The sequence below is a fragment of the Gymnoscopelus microlampas genome (genome assembly GCF_963454915.1).
Source record: "Gymnoscopelus microlampas genome assembly, chromosome: 5".
Lineage (NCBI taxonomy): Eukaryota > Metazoa > Chordata > Actinopteri > Myctophiformes > Myctophidae > Gymnoscopelus > Gymnoscopelus microlampas.
Window position 1 is genome coordinate 57,785,194 of NC_139942.1, and position 6,985 is coordinate 57,792,178.

Here is a 6,985-nt window from a genome sequence, read left to right on the forward strand (position 1 = left end):
GCCAGGAAGTTGATCTGTGGAGCCACACCGACCGGACCCTCAATGCTCAGCATCCATTTTGTAGCTGTGAGAACTTCACCTTAACATAATTAGACATATATGGTTTGCATGTTAACAGTGTTCGTCTGTTGCTTTCCACATAACAATAGATTGTTAAACTAAAACATGACCTCCATATAGTCTCCGTATTTGCAATGCTTTAAAACAGATTAGAAAAAACAGTTTACACTACCTAAGACAATTAGACGAGTCGGGAAGCTTCATTATCCTTTCAACAACTGCTGCTGTCACCATGCAACACCTAAAGGACAGAAAAACAAATAAAAAATGTAGTCATTGACCCCAGATCAACAGTTGAGGGTAACAGCTTCAACTTGGGCATAACACAAGTTTACAGGTGTAAAAGGGTGGCATAATGTTTTGTACAGGCTACCCATTAATTTTATTTGCATACATAGTATTAAGAATTATAAAGGAGGAACATGTCAAACAACAAAAAAGAAAAGTATCAAACGAAAGTAAAAGGTATCCAAAAATGTAATAAAAGACATCCTCAGACTCTATTGAAAGACGTCACGTAGCAGCAGATGTTTTTTTCACCTGAAAATCGTCTTCGCACTTCTTCTTGTCGTGTCCAGTCTTTGCACTGGTTTTAAGTGCTCACTAGCTGCCAGCCAGGTGTTTCTTTCAGCATCTGTGATAGTAGAAATAGACATAGATATTATTTGTGCGTCAGTAATTTAAAATGTAATGTTAACTCATCAGATTGCTCATAATTCATTCAGTTCTTCTGATGAATTTGGCAAAGTGTTTCGCAGAACTGATTAATGATTAATGTTGTACAAATCAGTGGTTCTCAAACATGTTCATGTCAAGGACCCCCTAATTATTAGCCTATGTACTTGGCTATAGGACTCAAGATTTGAATTACAAAAGTGTTTCAGAAATATTCCACACAGTTTGTTTACAGTGTTTTTTAGTTTTTTAATAGCTGATCTACAAGCTCACAACGCATCACCATGCGCTGCACTGTGAGCTTGTAGATCTGCTATTTTCAAATAGGCAATTTATAGGGTTTAAGTGGTTAAACTGATTTTGATGCTATATAACCTCATTTACCTGGGGACCACCTGGAAACCCCCCAATGACCCCTGGGGGTCCCTGGAGCCCACTTTGAGAACCACTGATAAACATTACCTGCTTTTGTTAGCTAGCTGTGTGCAAAACAAAACTAAGCATTTTTTGTACTTTGCACTGTAGGTTTCAAACAAAATTCATAGATATGATAATAATAATGAATTACAGTCAAAATAAATGAGTCCAACATTAGCTTGTGTTGTGGACTGATTTATACCTGATAAACACTGACATGCACCACATGGAAATTAATATGCTAATGCCATGTCTAAGACTGTGTTACACGCCCCAAAAACCTTATCTACAAGCTCACAATGTGTTGCTGTGAGCTTGTAGATCAGTGATTTTTGGGCGTGCAACAGTGTCTTACGACGAAACATAATTTACGCTAGAACTGAGCGAATCACTGTATCATGAGTCATGAGGAAACTTCAACCTGTTTTTTGCTATTTCTCCATTTACGGCCCTACATCTACATATACGTTCATATTTCAAATATAAAGTGCTTACCTCATGGCCACGGATGTTACAATTCACTTCGGGTGGGTGTAAGTATCCGTATATTCCAGATTGTTCATAAAAAAGCATTTTAATCCGATCGGTGGCCATTGTGTCATAGACTTACGATGTATCAGAGTGCAGTACACCTCCCAACCGATAGGGTCACGTAGTTGAACGCATAAGGAAATACGGAGAAAATGGCCATCGATCAAATTAAAATGCTTTTTATTGAACAATACAGACAATACGGGTATTTCTGAGTGCCCGAGTAGACTTGTAACATCCATGGCCATAGAGTAAGCACTTTATATTTAAAATCTGAACGTTTATGTAGATGTACAGGTTCTAAATGGAGAACGTGCAAAAAACAGGATTAAGTTCAGCCATGACGCTCGTGACGGACGAGCGTCGTGTGATACATGGCTAATAAAAACTGCACGTTTACGATACTAACAAGTTGGATAACATTTTAATTCCATAAACTAATTAAACTTACCTGTTATCTAGTAGAGTAGAAGCATGGAATCAAGCTGTTTGTAAATAAATGTTCGCTCAGCCGAGACGGAGCCGACAGACGTTAGTTTCACTTTCTCCGCCTCTGTTCAAATTCTAATAAGCTCCGCCCTTAGCTGCGTGACGTAATGTCGCACTGTAGGTGTCACAGTGGTTCTCAACCTGTGGGTCGGGACCCCCAGGGGGGGGGGGGTTCCCCAGATGACAGTGAAGTGACAATTTAAGTAACCATTTTAATACCTAAAAAAATAATACAAATAAAATAATGAATGCATCAAAAGTAATCAACAAACTATACTAAAAAACTGGTCAAATGTTGGCCAAATTGCTAAATAATATAAGAAAGAGGCAAAATAGCCCATCAAGGCGTTGTGAGCTTGTTGATCGGCTATTTTCAAAATATTGATCTGTGGAACTGAGTCAATTAAAACTAAATGCCTCAACTCCTATATTACAAGTACATATTAGGGTTGGGGTCCCCAGTTCAAATATGATTATTTTGGGGGGTTGTGGCCTGAAAAGGTTGAGAACCACTGCTGTAAGTAACAGGATAGGTGGGCACTGCATGGGATATCTGCACACCTCAATGTAAAATTGGCTATTTTGTCCAAAATGTAAAATAAAGTATACATGATTAGAACATTCTTAAACATTCGACAATTAAGGTCTAATATTTCTATAATTGCTACAAATTGCTACAAAACCTGTATAGCAGTCATTTTGGGGTATAAACAAGAAGTTGAAGGATAAAACTACTAATGATGATAATAACTGATAATGATGATGATGTTCACATCATGTAAAACATTTTAAATTGTTGTGCCTCTAGAAGGCAATGGAAAACAGAAAGGTCTTTAGTTGTGTTTTAAAATAAGAGTGGCAGCATGCAGACCTAATTAAACAATATTGTCTTTATATTATATCTTCCACAATCCACGAACCAAAATCTACATTGGATGGAAATACGTACAATAATGAATTCATTTTCTTATATAACTTTGGACTGATATGCACATATTACCTTGCAAATACAAAAGGGAGCTATGAGCTATATATATAGGCATTATGTATGACATATATGCAATAAGTCAAATACATATTAGCTATATATGTAGGCATATATGTAGGCATTTATGACATATATGCAAATATATGAGCCTGATTGTGGCATATATGTGAACATATATGAGCTACATATAAGACATATATTCCCTATATATCAACATATATGCACATATATGAACCTGATTGTGGCATATATGTGAACATATATGAGCTACATATAAGACATATATTCCCTATATATCAACATATATGCACATATATGAACCTGATTGTGGCATATATGTTAACATATATGAGCTATATATGAGACATATATTCCCTATATATCAACATATATGCACATATATGAACCTGAATATGACATATATGCAGCATATATTCTGCATATATCTGCCATATATTGGCATATATGTTCATATATTTCCTTTCCGTGTGGGAACACTCTACCAGCCTCCAGTGGTGGAAAATTGCTGATCTACAAGCTCACAATGCCTTGCGCTTGTAGATCTGCTATTTTCACATGGCTGTAATGTTTTATAATAATAATCGAAATCTACAAAGTAACTAGTAACTGTTTTTCAAGTTTTCAAATAATTGTAGTGGAGTAAAAGTACAATATTTGCCTCTGAGATATAGTGGAGTTACTGGAGTAGAAGTAAAAGTATTAGAAATTGGAAATACTCTAGAGTCAAGTGCAAATACCTAAAAATTGTACTTAAGTACAGTTCTTGAGTACATGTACTTAAAGACGTATGCCAAAATCCATTTGAAAAAATTGCTTTTCACTGTTCTCAGGTCAAATATTGATATGCGATTAAAATGCGATTAATTGCGATTAATTAATTACAAAGCCTCTAATTAATTAGATTATTTTTTTTAATCGAGTCCCAGCCCTAATATATATATATATTATTGGGTATGTGCGTCAGATATCAATACATATACATACAGATGTGCCATTTCAAAACTTCAAATGTCCTGCCATCGCCAAGACAGTAAATTTTCAGGGGATTCCCAGGGCAATAAGAGGGACAAAGAAGGGCATTTGAAATGCTGAATTATTTTCATGATCACTGCTTTTATGATGCTAATTAATTTGAGCAACTGGTCAAGGACCTCTTCAAATCACCGTTTGCCTCATAATGAGTCTGACACCTTCTACAACACACATTCTTTTGTTCTCATGTATATGGTTGTCTGTTGAAGGGAAAAACGGGGGTGTGTAGTGACAACTTCTTTTCAGGGGTCAGGGGCAAAACAGTGCCTTTTTAAGGGCAGAACAGGGAGGAAAAAATGCATTTTCAGGGCGCTTTCAGGGAAAGAACAGTAACGTGTGAAGTTTTGAAGTGGCATATCTGTATACATACATATCCACTGAAACACAGTTTCCCATTCACTGAAAAAGTAACACTCCTGGACATACAAGGTTTCTGCTTGACAGATGATGTGTCATCGTCTGTCTGTCTGTCTGTCTGTCTGTCTGTCTGTCTGTCTGTCTGTCTGTCTGTCTGTCTGTCTGTCTGTCTGTCTGTCTGTCTGTGTGTGTGTGTGTGTGTGTGTGTGTGTGTGTGTGTGTGTGTGTGTGTGTGTGTGTGTGTGTGTGTGTGTGTGTGTGTGTGTGTGTGTGTGTGTGTGTGTGTGTGTGTGTGTGTGTGTGTGTGTGCATGCGCGCATGTGATACTTGGATTTAAACCCCTATTGTTCATTAAAAGTGGATGACTTTGGCATTTATACAGAGATCAACTACTTTAACTCTCTCTCTCTCTCTCTCTCTCTCTCTCTCTCTCTCTCTCTCTCTCTCTCTCTCTCTCTCTCTTCCCCCCAGCCTCTCTCTCAGAAATCATTACTTCTTATGGGGATGAAGTCACTCTCCATGAAATGGCAATATTGCACAAAGGCCATATCACACAATTTAGCCCCTGATAATGCATTAGGACTTTGGCTTAATGGCACAAATGTCCTATAAATACCAGCCTTGGTTATTGTATCTGCAGGTAGGAAGGACGAGCAGGGCCTTTCAAAGTGTTCCATGTCACAGACCCTGAAATGGACTTTCATTATTAGACCCCCCCCCCCCCGCCCCCCGCCACAGACACCCATAACGACCCTGATATGAAAAGATGTTTTGTTTTAAATGTCACATTCAGCGTGGATTTATTGTGACGCTATGGCAACAACCTTATTTATGGCCGTGCCATTTGATGAATGCTTTTTCTTTTGACATAAATATGTGGTTCCTAGCCTGTCGGGTTAAACTTTAAAATTGGCTAATGGGAGGGCAGGCGGACCAACGGCATGTCACTCTGACTCAGACATAACCATAAACAAACCCAACAAGCCCATATATGACCATATATGACCATATGTGGTCATGCGCATATATGGGGCCGAACAACTTCAAACTTGGCGCACACAGCGGCAAGGACTGGAGTGCAGTGTCCGCCGTCGAGTCGTTCCGATATGTGGTCGTCCAGAACCGCCAATCTGACCGATATGTTCATTGGCAAAATTATATATATATATATATATATATATATACAGATGTCCAGAACCACCGCTCCAACCAATATGCCCGTATATGGGTATGCCAATATATGGGCATACACTGATTAGGCATGTAACGATTTATCGTAAATCGATTAAAATCGATTCAAACTGGTGACAATTTAAATCGATTTAATACAAAATGTACCGCGATGCAAAAAATATCCAGAAGAAACATTTGGACAGGTGGAAAACTTGAGTTAAACTTGCAGAGTGACTCATTACTTTACCTGTGTTACATCTTCTGATGGTTGTACCAGAACGTTGACATGAAATAATAATCCCGTTTAGTGCTTCATTAGCGCGGGCGTGAAACAATCTAAATGCAGCTTGTAGTGACACCGCTGATCAACACTCATTGAAAGGCCAGGATAAAGACACCAAGGATTCGACCGTGATGTCACTGTTATGCAACACGGAAGTAGCACGGACGTACGCCGTTATGTTCGAAGCTGGTTATGAAGATACCACGGATTCGTCAGTGATGTCACTGACATGTCAAAAGACATGCGCAAAATAAATTACAGGATCTATGTAAGAGAATTGATAAAGAGTTTTCAGTTATTTGCTACTGTATTGAAAAGGGTTTAAGAGGAACCACATTAGGCTTATTAAAAAATAAGTTCTGTCAGTCTTTTGTCTGGAAAATAATCTTGTGGTTAAAAAATGGTGAACAATGGTATGGTGAACCTAGTGTGGTGACTGGAATCGTATCGTAAGTTGAGTGTTTTGTTACATGAATAATATTGATGACATTGATGTACAACATGTCCTACACTATGACTCAGACATGTCTGTCTGTCTGTCTGTCTGTCTGTCTGTCTGTCTGTCTGTCTGTCTCCATTAGTTATTATGTCTGTCTCTTCATGTCTCTGTGGTGTCTGACTCTCTGTCTGTCTCTATTTCCTCTATCTCTCTCTCTCTCTCTCTCTCTGTCTCTCTCTCTCTCTCTCTCTCTCTCTCTCTCTCTCTCTCTCTCTCTCTCTCTCTCTCTCTCTCTCTCTCTCTCTCTCTCTCTCTCTCTCTCTCTCTCTCTCTCTCTCTCTCTCTCTCTCTCTCTCTCTCTCTCTCTTTCCTGTACTTTAGATCAATGACCTCCATGACTACAGTAAATCTTAATGGCCAACGAATGTGTGTGTGTGTGTGTGTGTATGTGTGTGTGTGTGTGTGTGTGTGTGTGTGTGTGTGTGTGTGTGTGTGTGTGTGTGTGTGTGTGTGTGTGTGT

General features: G+C 38.5%; 1 long non-coding RNA gene across 1 annotated transcript in view; it reads right to left on the reverse strand.

Annotated features, from left to right (window-relative positions):
- Positions 1-2,240, reverse strand: part of LOC311046505 — a 3,207-nt gene extending 967 nt beyond the window's left edge. Inside the window, exons 1-4 of the long non-coding RNA XR_014600891.1 lie at positions 2,135-2,240; positions 601-694; positions 233-301; positions 1-79 (exon numbers count right to left, since the gene is read on the reverse strand). The exon at positions 1-79 is cut by the window's left edge and continues 71 nt beyond it. This is a non-coding gene — a long non-coding RNA (uncharacterized lncRNA). The remainder of the gene's footprint in view (positions 80-232; positions 302-600; positions 695-2,134) is intronic.
- Between the last annotated feature and the right edge of the window lie 4,745 nt (positions 2,241-6,985).